The 16,360-nt window shown below is 35.4% G+C and overlaps 1 pseudogene; it reads right to left on the minus strand.

The window, feature by feature from the left end:
* Nucleotides 1-7,802: 7,802 nt before the first annotated feature.
* On the minus strand, nt 7,803-14,616 carry LOC109247160 (tRNA selenocysteine 1-associated protein 1-like; annotated as a pseudogene).
* Between the last annotated feature and the right edge of the window lie 1,744 nt (nt 14,617-16,360).

Consider the following 16,360-nt stretch of genomic DNA (forward strand, 5'->3'; position numbering starts at 1 on the left):
AGTGAATTACTGGGAAAACTATTGTTTTTGACCAGGTTAGCTAACATTTTCTTCACTGAATTCTATCAATTTTTTCTAGGATTGGGGAACAATCCACTCCTTATCATTTATTGCTCTCAGAACACTGATAACACCCATCAGTGATTTATGGATTATAATTTCAAATATGCAGTCAATTTCTACCAGATATCACATTATCACATCTGTATAAATAAAGCAATAGAACTAGGAGAATGTTATGACACTTTTGAAGCAAGCACTTACCAAAAAATTATTTAAGTCTAACTTTAAAGTCAAATTCTTTCTTTTTTCCCACAAAGTCTCTCTCTTGCTCTCTCTGTCTCTCTCTCTTACTCTCTCTGTCTCTCTCTGTGTTTCTTTCAGTCTCTCACATACACACATATACAAACACACATGCATGTACTGTAATAGTGTGATAATGTAAAAAGCAAAAAGCAGTCGGACTGTCTTAAATATGTTGATGCAAATGATTACATTTTATAAAATATTCAAAGCCTTCAATCTTGTCCATTGTGGTTCTATTTATGTCCCTGAGACCGATAATAAAGTACCAGTATGACACTAAATTTTCAGCATTCAAGTGTCAAAAAAAAAATCTTCAAAGTCAAATGAACTATAAGACAAATTCATGTTTAGATAAATAAAGTGAATGTAACAGTCGATCATGCAGAAATGCAATTAATTGTGCTGCATGAGTAAAGAAGGTCAAAGACAAGCTGTTTGCCTTTGTCAGCATTTTGAAGACACTGAAAATTCCACACCACCTAAATTAATCAAGGCCTATTTTCTTATAATATTACTAAATTCACACTACGTATTGCACCATAATTTCTGTAACATAGTTGCCACTATTAATAACACTTCATCTGTTTATAAGAAAATAATATTTTCCAAAATTATTGTAATTGGATGATCTAGAAAATGTGTACAGCTTTTCTAAAAATATAGAACTATTATTTTATCATTTAAAAGAATTCTGTCTTTCCCTTTAATAGTAAGCCTGATCACTTTGACCTGAAATTCTTTTAAGTATATCATTTGGAAACTAATACATGTAGTATTCAATAAATAAGCTATATACAGTATTATCTGATTTTTTAGAAGGGATTATCTACTGTTGTACAGCTCTACTTATTGTGTGAATAAATCTTTTTATGTTTCACTCCTCAAACAGAAAATTAGAAAATGAGTCCCATGAAAACATAGATAACAAGTTTGACTTGGAATTGTACACATTTTACATATCTATATATTTGTTGATGAAATACAGTCCGTATACATAATACTTATGTAATATAAAACTGTTTATTACTGTTACCTTATATTTACTGTACTTACTTTCTCCACGAAATTGAGATCTCCTGTGTATCCCTTGCTAACCCAATTGGTCAGCAGTAACCTGGACATAAGGACTAAAATAGAAGAGATTAATGTGACATCCCAAGTTCATTTAAAGATATACATTGTAATCCAGGCTAAAATTCCCACTGACCCACCATGTCCTTATACACATAAAAGAGCAGGAAAGAATATATGGTACTTTAATGCTTATTTTTTTAATGCTCTCACTTTTATGATCAACAAACTTTAATATTTCTTGGAGACATGATTAAAACTTTAATTTTCGGGGCGCCTGGGTGGCTCAGTCGGTTAAGCATCCGACTTCGGCTCAGGTCATGATCTCATGGTCTGTGGGTTCGAGCCCCGCGTCGGGCTCTGTGCTGACAGCTCAGAGCCTGGAGCCTGTTTCTGATTCTGTGTCTCCCTCTCTCTGTGACCCTCCCCTGTTCATGCTCTGTCTCTCTCTGTCTCAAAAATAATAAACGTTAAAAAAAAAAAATTAAAAAAAAAAACAAAAACAAAAAAAAAAAACTTTAATTTTGTATATCCCAAGTTGCCTAATTTATAAATGGCAAGAAATCTGTCTCCTATTAGAGATGTAAAAGATATCTAAAAAAATGTGGAAAACAAAGAGTACTTTAATGGATAAACTGGGGCACCTGGGTGGCTCAGTCAGTTGAGCTTCTGACTCTTGGTTTTGGCTCAGGTCATGATCCGAGGGTCATGGGATCGAGCCCAGCGCTGGGCTTTGTGCTGAGCATGGAGCCTGTTTAACATTCTCTCTCTTTCTCCCACTGACCCCTTTCCTGCTCATGCTCTCTCTGTCTCTAAAATAAAAATAAATAAATAAAGGATAAGCTATATAATGTTAAGATATACAAATAAAATCTGCATACAGACTGAGGAATATTGAGTACTAGGCTGCGGTTAAGACTGAATTCATTCTAAGTGCAATACCTTTGATTGAATGTCATATTTATAGCAATAAATGGGGAACAGAAAAGACTTCTACAATGCTTTTGTGTTCTATTCTTTTTCTTTTTAAATGTTTTATATTATGAAATATATCACAGAAAAGAGTGTTTAAATGACAGTTATTGAAATCAATATGAGGCATATTTTTCTATAGTAAGCCTCTATCTTAAGAAATAGAGATTATCATAAAAATTTGCATAATTTACCATTATATAAGCATATTAATAAATAGACTGATGTGTACTTATGTAAGCACCATGACTTTCTTGTTTTGTTATTTGAATACCCTTTTAAATAAAAAAAAATTATGTCCTAAAATAAAGCCCAAGTAATCATAAGGCATTTTAATTTCCATGAGTTTTAAGGAGAAAAATTTGACATATAAATTGCTATTGGGTAAGAATGTATAATGTGAGAGCTTTTTTTTTTTTTTTAATGTTTAGTTTTGAGAGAGAGACAGAGTGCAAGAAGGGGAGGGGCAGAAAGAGGAAGACACAGAAACTGAAGCAGGCTCTAGGCTCTGAGCTGTCAGCATAGAGCCTGACACGGGGCTCTAACTCAGGGACCAGGCCGTGTGATCATGAACTGAGCCAAAGTTGGACGATCAACTGACTGAGCCAACCAGGTCCCCCTTGAGAGCTTTTAATCAACAACTTTTATAAGTCCTATAGAATAATAGAGTTAGTATTTATAAACCCTAAAGAGCAAAGCTTATGTACTAAATCTTACAAGATTATTTTTCATTTTAAAAGTCATTTTAATTCATTAGACAATTATGTAAAATTGTTTTCCTTTTCCTTTTTTATTAACAGTACATTTATAAATCTAATCATTTGTCTGAAAGGGTAAATTCCTGAGGCTTCTCACAATGTTTATTTGTTTTTTTTATAACCTTGGAAGCATACTGCACATTCAAGCTTGAATATTCTATAAATTGCAGATTAAACCAAAATTATAGCCTTAAAGTAGTTGAAACCTTAATAATGGCTGAGATAAACTGAATTAAATTAATGTGATTTAAATTAAATTAAATTTACTTTTACAAGATACATGTCATGAGTATGCATGCCTTAGAAAAACAACTTTGAATAGTAGTAATCATGGGATATTGTATCAAAATATATTTGAGTATCAATTGATGCTTGCCATTTTGAATACCTAAAAATCCCCATTTTTGGCATATAAACTGTAATGTAATTTCAAAATTTGTCCATTTGGGAAATTCCACGTATTTAAAACATTGTATACTAAGTATAGTTTCATTTCAAGATTTTACATTCTACCTAAAATCTCACTGAAATAGCCTAAGGAATATAAATATGGGGAAAACCTACCGGAAGTTGGACACAATGGTTTCATTGCACAAGTCGTAGTTTAACACAAAAATATACAAATTCATCTTAAAAGACGTTTCCTTGCTATCCTGAACTGAGTCATGTAAATTTCTGATGCTCAGGGCAGCAGCAGTTGTGACTGACTTCATGAAGGGTATCAGACACTTGGAACTGTGTTTTCCCATAAAGATCTCAAAAAGGAAATCTTTTCAATTATCGAAGGGACATATAACATACGTATTTTGTCAAAAAATGGAAAACATATTTGTCACAACATTGTATTATAAAGGAGTATAGAGTCAATTGTCAAGTATTTCCTTTTTCTTTGCCACCAATAATTCAAGATCTGACTTAGATAAAGCCAACAAGAAAGTAATATGAAACAGATGGGAATTTGTAGAGGGTCAAATTAAAACTTAGAAAGAGATTTAAGAAATTTCCTAATTTCCTAACTATGAATTTTCCTAAATTCATAAGAGGAGCTTCTAAAATAACATTGTGTAAAATCATTGAACTTCTTTGCAAGTGACTAGAATTCCCTTAAAATATACTAGTTGAATCATCTACTTGGAAACATGACCTAGCAAAATTAAGCTACGATATTATTGTTATTTTACTAAGAAAAATTACATGTAATACATGAAAAGTGTTACTCTACATGCGCATTCATATACATGAAAATAATTGACTAGGAAAAAACTGTAATAAGAACCTACAAAATCTCTGACAAACCCACCAACCCATCTACAGTTCTAATTCAGGGAGGAGACCTGCAGTTTTAAAGAGGAAAACAAGACTTAGTTGGTATTCTGGTGTGCCACTAAAATAGATCACCTTAATGACCAAGGACTTATTTTCCAAACTTCTAGGAAGTTTGACTGCTTATGGCTAGCAGCTACATTTTTTTTTCTGGGTTATAGTCTATTACGAGGAGCTGCTTACCTAAGATCATGGCCAATATTCAGGGCCACCCTTATCCAAGATTTATTGATGGGAGATATAATAGTCTTATGCACTTTTTCCAATTCAGGACATCTGTTAAACACTAACTTAGTTTAAAAGCAGCTTTTAGAGAAATATCTGCCTAATCATTGGGAATATGACTATTGTATCACACATGATGTGTCTATGCTTATCTTGATGTTTACCTTGCCAAACTGTCTTCCAAAGCGGTTGTCCCAATTTGCATTCCTACCTGCAATAAATAAGAGTTCCTGTTGTTACACACCCTCACCAAATTTGATATTTTCAGTGGTTAGGGTTTTTTAGTCACTCTTAAAGAGATTTCTTAATTTTTTTTTTAATTTCCTTAAAGTATGTTGACCAACTTTTTGTGTCCTTTTTCCATACTGAATCTTAAATATTTTTATTAATGAAGTTCTGTTCAGACTTTTTGTTTTGTTTTTTTTTTTTGTTTGTTTGGGCAGATTTTTTTTAAAGATCTATTTCTACAGTTTGGTACTATTTGTACTAAATGCCTAAAAAGATACACTTATTATTTGCCAAGTGCTACCTATCTTTAAAATGCCAAATGATACAAAATTGCCAAACTGCAGTAAGCAACAGATGGCAAAAACAGACTTAAAATTCTTCATTTTTTCTCAGATTTTCACATTTGTCTAATTTTAATTTCTCCTTTCATCTGAAAACATCCTCTGTTATTAATATTCTCATTTTATTTTCTTTCTGCATCTATCATGCATCTAATATAGAACAGCAATTCATTCTCTCAAAACTGAGAAAAATAAATTTGTAAAAAATCATGTTACCATCCTAAATCAAGACTTCTTCCATTTCCCATTTTAATCCTAACTATCCCACATTAGTATGTCCTCCTATTCCAACTCCCTTCTTCAATCTAGCCACCACTACATTTCAGACAAATATTGTGATAAGCAGCACATAGTATGAAATCAACCCATTTAATAAAAACTTAAGTGTATAGTACATTATTGTTAATGATGAGCAGAATACTACACAGTAGAATTCTAGAACTTTTATTTCATGACTGAAACTTTATACTCACTGAACAGCAACTCCCATTTATCCTTCCCTCCCCTACTGGCAACCAACATTCTATTTTCTGTTTCAATGATTTTAACTATCTTAGGTATAAGATAGATATAAGTGGAATTATGCATATTTACCCTTCTGTAACTGGCTTCTGCACTTAACAGAATGTCTGCAAAATTAACCCATGTTGTAGCATAGAACAGGGTTTTAATATATACATATATATGTATGTATATGTATATGTATATGTATATGTATATGTATATATACACATACATGCATACAGACACACATATATGTGTATATATGTATATATGTGTATATATGTTTGGATAGTATGGACATTTTAACAACAGTAAGTCTTCCACCCATGGACACAAAATACCTTTCCATTTATCTGTATGTTTTAAAAATTATTTTCAGCAATGTTTTGTAGTTTTCAATGTACATTTATATATATATATTCCACATTTTCTAATCCTCTGTCGATAGAAATATGAGTGGTTTCTATTTCTTGGCTATTGTGAATAATGGTGCAATGAACATGGGAGAGCAAACATCTCTTCAAGATTATGACTTCAGACCTTTTAGATAAACATCCAGAAATGGTATTGCTAGATCACATGGTAGTTCTATTTCTAATTTTTTGAAGGATCCTCTAGACTTTTTTCCACAGTGGTTGCTCCAGTTTACATTCCCTGTAGTAATGTACAAGGGTTCTAATTTTTCCACATGGTTGCCAACACTTATGTAATATATTATATATATACTATTAACCTCTTAGTACATATATATTGAAAATATTTTCTGCCTTTTCATTCTGTTGATTTTTCCATTTTGCCTTTCATACTGTTGATTTTTCCTTTGCCATGCAGAAGTTTTTTGTGTGATATATTCTGACTTATCTATTTATGCTATTATTCCTTGTGTTTCTGATGGTCATACCCAAGGAATCAGTGCCAAAACCAATGTCACAAAGCTTTTCCTTTATGTTTTCTTCTAGGAATTTTACAATTGAACATCTTCCTTAGTCTTTATTTTGACTTGATAACTGTGTATGGTGTAAGAGGAGGGTCCAGTTTCATTCCATTGCACGTATATTTCCAGTTTTCCCAGAATCATCCTCCCTAATGTGGCAATCTTGTTGTAAATCAGGAGACCACATACGTATGAATTTATTTTTGAGCTCTCAAGTTTGTTCCACTGGTCTACAGGTGTGGTTTTTGTCCAGTATCATACAGGTTTAATTACTGTACCTTTTTCATATGTTTTAAAAATAGGGAAGTGTGTGTCCTGAAGCTTTTTCTTCTTTTGGTCAAGGTTGTTTTGGCTATTTGGGGTCCTTTTTAGTTCCATAGAATTTTAGGAATATTTTTCTTTGTGTGTGTGTGTGTGTGTGTGTGTGTGTGTGTGTGTGTGAAAAGTGCCATTGAAATCATGATAGAGATTGCATTGAATCTGTACATTGTTTTGGGCAGTATGGACATTTTAACAACAGTGAGTGTTCCAAGCTATAAACACAAGATACCTTTCCATTTATCTGTATCTTTTAAAAATTATTTTTATCAGTGTTTTGTAGTTTTCAGTGTACATGCCTTTTGCCTCCTTGGTGAAGTTTATCATTAAGTATTTTATTCTATTTAAAAAAATTTAATGTTTATTTATTTTGAGAAAGAGAGAGTCAGAGAGAGAGAGACAGACAGAGAGAGAATGAAAGCAGGGAGGGGCAGAGAGAGAGGGAGACACAGAATCTGAAGCAGGCTCTGGGCTCTGAGCTCCTGACACGAGGCTCAAACTCACAAACCATGAGATCATGAGCCAAAGTTGGTCGCTTAACCAACTAAGCCACCCAAGCGCCCCAGTATTTTATTCATTTTTATGATATTGTAAGTGGGATTGTTTTCTTTTCTTCTTTTTTTTTTTCTTCTTTTTTTTTGGAACTTTGTTCAAACATTATGAATTGGTCCTTTGGTTTTCAAACTCACATGTCTCACTGTCAAATGAAGGCAGCAGTGTTTCAGGAATAGTCATAATCTCAGACTAGTCAATTACTAAACTCTTACAAATTATTTCCCAAAAGTTAAAGTTTTCCAATATTTGTTGTTGTTGTTGTTGTTGTTAAAAAGAGTCTCTCATCTCCCTCACATAGTCCATTTTGGCTTGTCCTGTGTCCTGTGGGAAGACACTGTCCAGGGGCTGCTAGTTATGGTCCATCAGTGCATCCTACAGGTCCTCGCTCTGGTCCATGAGCTCCTTGTTGGCTTCAGTCACATCCAGCTGTGGCATGAGGTCCTCCAATGTGTCATCCCCAGCTTCTTCATATGTCTACATAGTGCTCTGAGTGTAACAAACTAGGGACAGTTGTAGCTGTAGCTGCCTCTGTTCTGGTCATGCCCCAGTGGGTGTAGTAGTTCTGCTACTGCTGGTAATGGGGGTTGTAGCTGTTAAGTATTAACTCTGATTCTACCTCACTGACTTCACTTGGCTCACATGGGGATTGCCAGACTCCTCAGCCACACTGGTTTAGATGCCAGGCTGACTGCTCCCTGGTACTCGGTCAGGGCTCACTTCTGTTTCAGTAAATCTGCAACTGTGACAAAACCATAGCCTTTAGACATATCTCTTTGGTCCAAAACTGCCCTGACTCCCCAAAAGGAGGAGTAGACTTTGACGAAGAATTCATACAATATGCCATCATCCACATCTGGGTCAGGTCCCTCACAAAGAAGAAATACTCAAGGCTTGTTTTCTGGTTGTTTCCAATAAGTGTCATAGTTCAGTTAAAAACGTTCTGCCTTGGCAAAAAAAAAAAAAAAAAAAAAAGCCACAGCTTTTTACTCTGTATAAAATGAAGGTAACCATTAAGGGCACTGCCAGCTCCATGATTCTATGAACCCAGATATGCCAGCCTGGTACAGCTGTAAGCTAAGTAAAGGTGTAGGTCCTGGAAGGGGCTTCCCATTAATTTCATGCAAATGCTTCTTGGCTGTGGCCAAATCTGTGAATTTTTTATGAAAAAAAGGAGCCAGCTAGGATTCCAGTGAAGTGGGATCAGATAATTTTGATGCTCATCATTGTATCCCCCTAGATGGCAGGGATTGTGGAGATGAAATTCTTATTCATGTAGAGCTTCAACTCATCTATACACAGGCTGGCCACTATGCTTACAGTCTGGCTGGGATTGTGTGAGCTAAAAAGGCCTGCATGGGCTCCATCCCTTGGTCTGGAGAAAGAAGAAATGGGCTTGTTTTCTTAATTTATTTTGTTGTATAATTCATTATTACCATATAAGCTTCACATTATTTCTGTATTGTGATTTTGTATCCTTTGACCCTACTGAATAGGTTTATTAGTTCAAATAATTTCTTTTGTGGACTCTTTGTGGCTTTCTGTATATTAATTCATGCCATCTGTGAACAGAGAGGATTTTATTCTTCCTTTCTGATTTGGATGCCTTTTATTTATTGTCTTGGCCTAATCACTCTTGCTAGGATTTCCAGTGCTATGTGTTTTTTATTTAATTTAATTTAATTTAAATTTAATTTAATTTAATTTAATTTTACTTTATTTTATTATTTTATTTTATATTTTATTTTTATTTTTTGTTGTTTTCATTTTATTTTTCATCGTGATAAGAGTACTCTTCCATCCCCTTGTCCCATTAACCCCGGTCTCCCACCCTCCTCCCCTCTGGAAGCCATTAGTTTGTTCTCTATAGTTTAGAGTCTGTTTCTTGGTTTGTCTCTCTTTTCTTTTCCTTTACTGTTTTTGTTCCTTAAAATCCACATATGAGTGAGATCACATGGCATTTGTCTTTCTCTGGCTGACTTACTTCAATAAGCATTATACTTTCTATCTCTATCCATGTTGCTGCAAGTGGCAAGTTTTCATTCTTTTCAATGGCTGAGTAATATCCCAGGTTTCTATCATGAATGGATGTTGCTCTTTGTCAAAAGTGTTTGCTATATCTGCTGAAATGATCATGTGGTTTTGTCCTTTTTCTTTTTGATGTGATTATCACTATGGTTGTTATGAGAATATTAAACCACTCTTGCATCCCGGGAATAAATCTCAATTTATTGCGGTATATGATTTTTTAACTATATATTGTTGGATTCAGTTTGCTAATATTTTGTTGAGAACTTTTCCATTTATATCCATGAGAGACACCAGCCAATGGATCTCTCTCTCTCTCTCTCTCTTTTTTTTTTTTTTTTTTTTTTTGTGGTGCCTTTATCTGGTTTTGGTATCAGGGTAATAATAGTCTTATAGAATAAATTTGAATGCATTCCTTCCTCTTGTATTTTTTTTTTTTTTTGGAATCACTTAAAAAAAGTGAGCATTGATTCTTTTTTCATTATTTGGTAGAATTTGCCTGTGAAGCCATCTGACTTTTGTCCACTGGGAGATTTTTTATTACAGATTCAATTTCATTGTTAGTAACTGGTCTGTTCAAATTCTTCTATTACTTCCTGCTTTAGTGTTGGTAGGCTATATTTTTGTAGGAATTTATTCATTTCTTCTAGTTGTCCAATTTGTTTGCATTTAGTTCTACATAATATTCTCTTAAAATTGCTTGTATTTCTGTGGTATTGGTTGTTATTTCCTCTTTCATTAGTAATTTTGTTTATTTGAGTTATTTCTCTCTCTCTCTCTCTCTCTCTCTCTCTCTCTTTAATGAGTCTTGATAGAGCTTTATTAATTTTGTTGAATTTTTCAAAGACCAAATCCTGGTTTCATTAATTTGTTCTATTGTTTTTGTTTTTTGCTTGCTTGTTTGTATATCATTTATTTCTGACCTAATCTTTATTACATCCTTCCTTTTTCTGGGTTTGGGACTTTTTTTTCTAACTCATTTAGGTACAAGGTTAAGTTCCTTATTTGAGATTTTTCTTCCTTCTTCAGGTAGGCCTGTGTTTGTATAAACTTCCCTCTTAGAACCACTTTTGCTGCATCCCAAAGATTTTGGACCATTGTGTTTTCTTTTTCTCTTTTTAAATCATTAATTGGTTGATTGATTGATTTTTGTTTCAAGTTTTTATTTGAATTCTAGTTAGTTAATATATAGGGTAATACTGATTTCAGGGGCAGAATTTAGCAATTCATCACTTATATGTAAGTGCTTATCACAACAAGTGCCCTTCTTAATACCCATCACCCACTTAGCCTATCCCCCGCCCACCTCTCCTGTAGCAACTCTCAGTTTGTTCTCTATAATTAAGAGTATCTTATGGTGTGGGGTTCCTGGGTGGCTCAGTTGTTTAAGGGTCCAACTTTGGCTCAAGTCATGATCTTGTGGTTTGTGGGTTCAAGCCCCACATCGGGCTCTGTGCTGACAGTTCAGAGCCTAGAGCCTGCTTTGGATTCTGTGTCTCCTTCTCTTTCTGCCACTCCCCCTGCTGCTCTCTCTCTCTCTCTCTCTCTCTGTCTCTCTCAAGAATAAATAAATGTTAAAAAAAATTTTAAAGTCTCTTATGGTTTCTCTCTCTCTCATTTCCTTTCCCCACATTCATTTGTTTTGTTTCTTACTTTCCACATACGTATGAAATCATATGGAATTTGTCTTTCTCTGACTGACTGGTTTCACACAGCATGATACACTCTAGCTCCACCCACATCATTGCATATGACATGATTTCATTCTTTTTGAAGGCTGAGAAATATTGTCTGTATACACAACTTCTTCTTTATCCATTCATCAGTTGATGGAAATTTGGGCTCCTTCCATAATTTGGCTGTGGTTGGTAGTGCAGCTATAAACATCAGGGCAGCGTGCCACCTCAAACCAATATTTGTGCATCTCTTGGATAAATACCTAGTAGTGCAATTGTTCAGTCATGGGATAGTTCCAATTTTAACTTTTGAGGAAACTCCACAGTATTTTCCAAAGTGGCTGAAAGTTTTCTTCTTGTTTCTATAAATTTTCTCTGATCCTTTCTTCTCTTGCTCTCTTCCATGGTTTGTTGGCTTTCTTTAGAGATACACTTGGATTAATTTCTGTTTATTCTTTGCTTATCTATTACTGGTTTTTGAATTGTGGTTAGGTTTGTACATAACATCTTCTGCATATAGCACTCTATGTACGTTGATGGTCACTTAAGTTTAGACCTAAGTTTTACTCCTCTCACTCCTAGAATTTATGTATATAGTGTCATATTTTTCCCACCAAAATTCCTTTTACTTTGTTTATTTATTTATTTATATTTTATTTAAGTCCAAATTGGTTAACATGTAGTGCAATAATGGCTTCAGGAAAAGAATTTAGTGATTCATCAAACACCTAGTGCTCATCCTGACAAGTGTCCTCTTTAATGCCCATCACCCATTTAGCCCACCCCTCCACCAACACCCCTATGGCAACCCTCAGTTTATTCTCTGTATTTAAGAGTCTCTTATGGTTTGCCTCCGTCTCTGTTTTTATCTTATTTTATCTTTCCTTTCCTTCCCCTATGTTCTGTTTTGTTTCTTAAATTCCACATATGAATGAAATCATATGATATTTATCTTTCTCTGACTGACTTATTTCACTTAGCATAATACACTCTAGTTCCATCCATGTTCTTGCAAATGGCAAGATTTCATTTTTTTGATCACTGAGTAATATTCCATTGTAATATATACCATAACTTCTTTATCCATTCATCATTCGATGGACATTTGGCTATTACTGATAGTGTTGCTATAAGCATTGGGGTGCATGTGCCCCTAAAATCAACATCTTTGTATCCTTTGGGTAAATACCTAGTAGTGCAATTGTTGGGTCATAGGGTAGCTCTATTTTTAATTATTTAAGGAAAGTCCATACTGTTTTCTGGAGTGGTTGCACCAGTTTGGATTCCCACAAGCAATGCAAAAGTGTTCCACTTTCTCCATATCCTTGCCAACATTTGTTATTTCCTGAGTTATTCATTTTAACCATTTTGACAGGTGTGAGGTAGTTTCTCATTATGGTTTTGATTTGTATTTCCCTGATGATGAGTGAAGCTGAACACCTTTTCATGTGCCTGTTAGCCATCTGGATGTCTTCTTTCAAAAAGTGTCTGTTCATGTTTTTTGTCCATTTCTTCCCTGGATTACTTATTTTTGGGGTGTTGAGTTTGATAATTTTTTTATAGATTTTGGATATTAATCCTTTATCTGATATGTCATTTGCAAATATCTTCTCCCATTCCATTGCTTGCCTTTTATTTTGTTGATTGTTTTCTTCACTGTGAAGAAACTTTTTATCTTGATGAGGTCCCAATAGTTCATTTTGCTTTTGTTTCCCTTGCCTTGGGAGACATTTCTAGTAAGAAGTTATTGTGGCTGATGTCAAAGAGGTTGTTGCCTCTTTTATCCTCTAGAATTTTGATGGTTTCCTATATTACATTTAGGTCTTTCATCCATTTTTTTTTTTGTATGGTGTAAGAAAATGGTCCAGGTTCATTCTTCTATGTGTCACTGTCCAGTTTTCCCAGAACCATTGGAAAGAATTTTCCTGCTTTGAAGATTAGTTGTCCATACATATTTGGGTATAGATCTCGGTTTCTTAAGATTAGGGAAATTTTCACCTATTATTTTCCACATATATTTCTGCCCTATTATGTTTCTCTTCTTCTTCTAAGATCCCTATAATGCAAATATTATTACCCTTGATGGAGTAAAATGATGGAATTTCATTTATTGTGTTCTTGATCTCTGATTGGTTCTTTTCATCTCTGTGCTAAGGGTCTCACTGATGTCCTCCATTCTTTTCTCTAGTCCAGTGAATATTTTTATGATCATTATTTTAAATTCTTTATAAGTCATATTACTTTTACCTGTTTAACCCTGGTCTCTTGCTGCGGTTTGGACCTATTCTTTCATTTGGAAGATGTTTCTCTGTCTCCTCTTTTTGTCTAACTTCCTTTATCTGTTTCTGTATATTTCTCTGTGTTAGGAAAGTCAGCTAATTCTCTTGCTCTTAAAGATAACAGCCTTATAAAGAGGTCTTGTAGTGCCCTGCATTGCAGTATCTCCTTTTCTCCAAGACCTGGGTTTCTGGGAGTGACTCCTATGTGAGTGGTGTGTGCTGTGCTATTGAGTCTTGGCCTCTTTTTCCCTCAGGCCAGTTGTCTTCTGAGTTTCTTCACCTATTGTGGGTATGCAGTGGTCTGCTTGCAAAAGGAGAGTTGCACCCACCACTTCCAGAACTGAAGTCCTGCAAAATACGTGGGGTCAGGAAATGTGGTGTTGTAGGGTTTGTGCAGGTCTTCTGGGGAAGGGGCCCAAAGTACTGGGACTCACCCACATGTGACTTGGAAGGATGGATGTGCTGAAGTGTAGGTAGGGGACCAGGCTTGGTACAAGCAAGTTAGGTAAGGAGTGTGGCTCCATGCTGATTCCCACAGGTGGCTATTGTTTATGCTGGGGAATGGGGAGGGGAAATGGCACCTGCTATCTCCTTTGTTACTGGAGGGGTTTCCCTATGATCCCTGTCTCTCCAGGCCATGCTTTGGGATGAGCAAATCACTCTCCTTGCCATTTGCTCCCAGAGTTTTTCAAACTGCTGGTTCTATGCTGTATCTGCACTGGCTGTTTGTTGTGTTCTCTTTTTAAGAGCAGAGATTCCACTTCCTAACATCCACACAGCTCTCCCAGAGTTCCATCCACCAATTTTGAAATTTCCAGGCTTTAAGTCCTACAGGTTTTAAGAACTAATGAAATCTGGCCCCTGTCACTTTCCAAGGCATATCTTATGGAGATTAGTCCTCCCACCTCATGGGCTCCCTGGTGTGAAAATCAGTTTTCTGCCCTTCTCCACACTACTGGTTCCCTCCCCACTGTAGATGTCCTCTGCCTGTTTTGCTCCCAGTGTCTTCACCCTTCCTACCTTCTTTGATATGGCCTCTTCCTTGCCATTAGTTGTGGAGTTTGTTCTACCAGTCTTTGAGTCGTTTCCTGGGTTATTCATGCTGACAGAGGTGTTATCTAGTTGTCTCCCTGGGATGAGTTGAACTTGCAGAAATTTTTCCCTTTTTTTTTTTTTTTTTTGGAAGCAGTTGAGAAGAACTGATGCTAATAATGCCTCTTTAAATGTTTGGTAGAATTCATTAGTGAAGCCATCTGTCCTTGGGCTTTTATTCGTTGGGGGATTTTGGATTACTGATTCAATCTCCTTACCAGTTCCAGAAACTTACTGGTTCTTTTTTATATTTTCCATCTCTTTGTTGAAATTTTCATTTGATTTATTCATTGTTTACACAGGCCTGTTGAGCATCTTTATGATGGTTATTTTGAATTATTTTTCAGATAACAAATATATATCTGTTTCTTTAAGATTTATTTTAGGTAATTTATGTTTTACTTTTGATAGGTTCGTTTCCCTTTTTTTCTTCACATTCCTTGTAATTTTTTGTTGGTATCTATGTATTTGAAAAAATAGCCACTGGCTTGGTACAGGGAAATACCTTTACCATTCAGTTTAACTAGAGATTCTGGGGACCCCTCAAACTGTAGATGTGTCTTCTCTGGACTTGTGCATGTAGATTCTTGATTAGAAGGATTGGCTGATCTTTCCTTTCCTTTCCTTCCCTTCCCTTCCCTTCCCTTCCCTTCCCTTCCCTTCCCTTCCCTTTCCTTTCCTTTCCTTCCCTTCTGTTCCCTTTCCTTCCCTTCCCTTCCCTTTCTTGTCTTTTCTTATCTTTCTTTCTTCTCTCTCTCTCTCTCCTCTCCTTTCTCTTCTTTTCCTTCCCTCCTTCCTTTCTTTTCTTTCTAGACCTTATGATCTCTTGCTCCCTCTAAAGTTTGTCGACTGTACTCCAAACCAGCGGCACACAGCACACTACCCAACTCTCAGTAGCCCCCAGGTATCTGGATTACTCTGAGTCCCATCAATGCCAAAGTCAGGTTAGCCAAAAACTAGTCCCTTAAGCAGTCCCCTGAAAAGCTGGAACATTTGACATATGCTCCATCCTTCGCTTTCCTGCTGGGAGGAGAGGCCCTCAGGCTTTATCAGCTTGTCTGCTCTATTGCAGGTCTGCTGGAGCAGCAATATGCTGCCCAGATCTTTTTTTTTTGTCCCCCTTTTTTACTTTTCAATGACCTCCAAGCATTTAGAGCATGCTAAATAGATCCCATCCACACTCTGAAACAGGTGAAACAGAAACCGGTCCCTCAGGTAGTTCCTAGAAACATCAGGATATTGTATGGTCTAGTATTCTCTTTCCCACCTCAGGGTTAGATTGGGAGGTAGAAGTTTCTTCCTGGTCACATGGTACTGTGCTCTGGGGAGGGGCTATGGTGAGCAGGGAGGGGCCACGGACTTTCCTACCAGCTCAGTGAAGCTGGTTTTACACTTATCTTGGGTATATAGGAGTCCTTTAATTAGATTCTGATTTTTTTTTTTCACAAAAAGAAGTGGTCTATGTATTGTCTCCATGGAAGGAAGGAGAGTCTTAGGTTTGTTATTTACCATCTTGCTAATGTCCCAGATTAATATTTAAAAAAATATTGTCATGTGTTCATATCTTTCTTGATAAATCTCCTCCCATTTATTATATATTCCATTTATTATGTTACAAATAATACATAATTTGCAATATAAATTTATAATAAATAATATAAATTATTTTTATAATAATATTAGTAATATTATTACTTCATCATATTATTTTTCTCCCATTTGATCTCAATGCTATGTTTAGGATATTTTTATC

This window comes from Panthera pardus, unplaced genomic scaffold (genome assembly GCF_024362965.1).
Source record: "Panthera pardus isolate Hobbes unplaced genomic scaffold, ASM2436296v1 HiC_scaffold_1, whole genome shotgun sequence".
NCBI classification, from domain to species: Eukaryota; Metazoa; Chordata; class Mammalia; order Carnivora; family Felidae; genus Panthera; species Panthera pardus.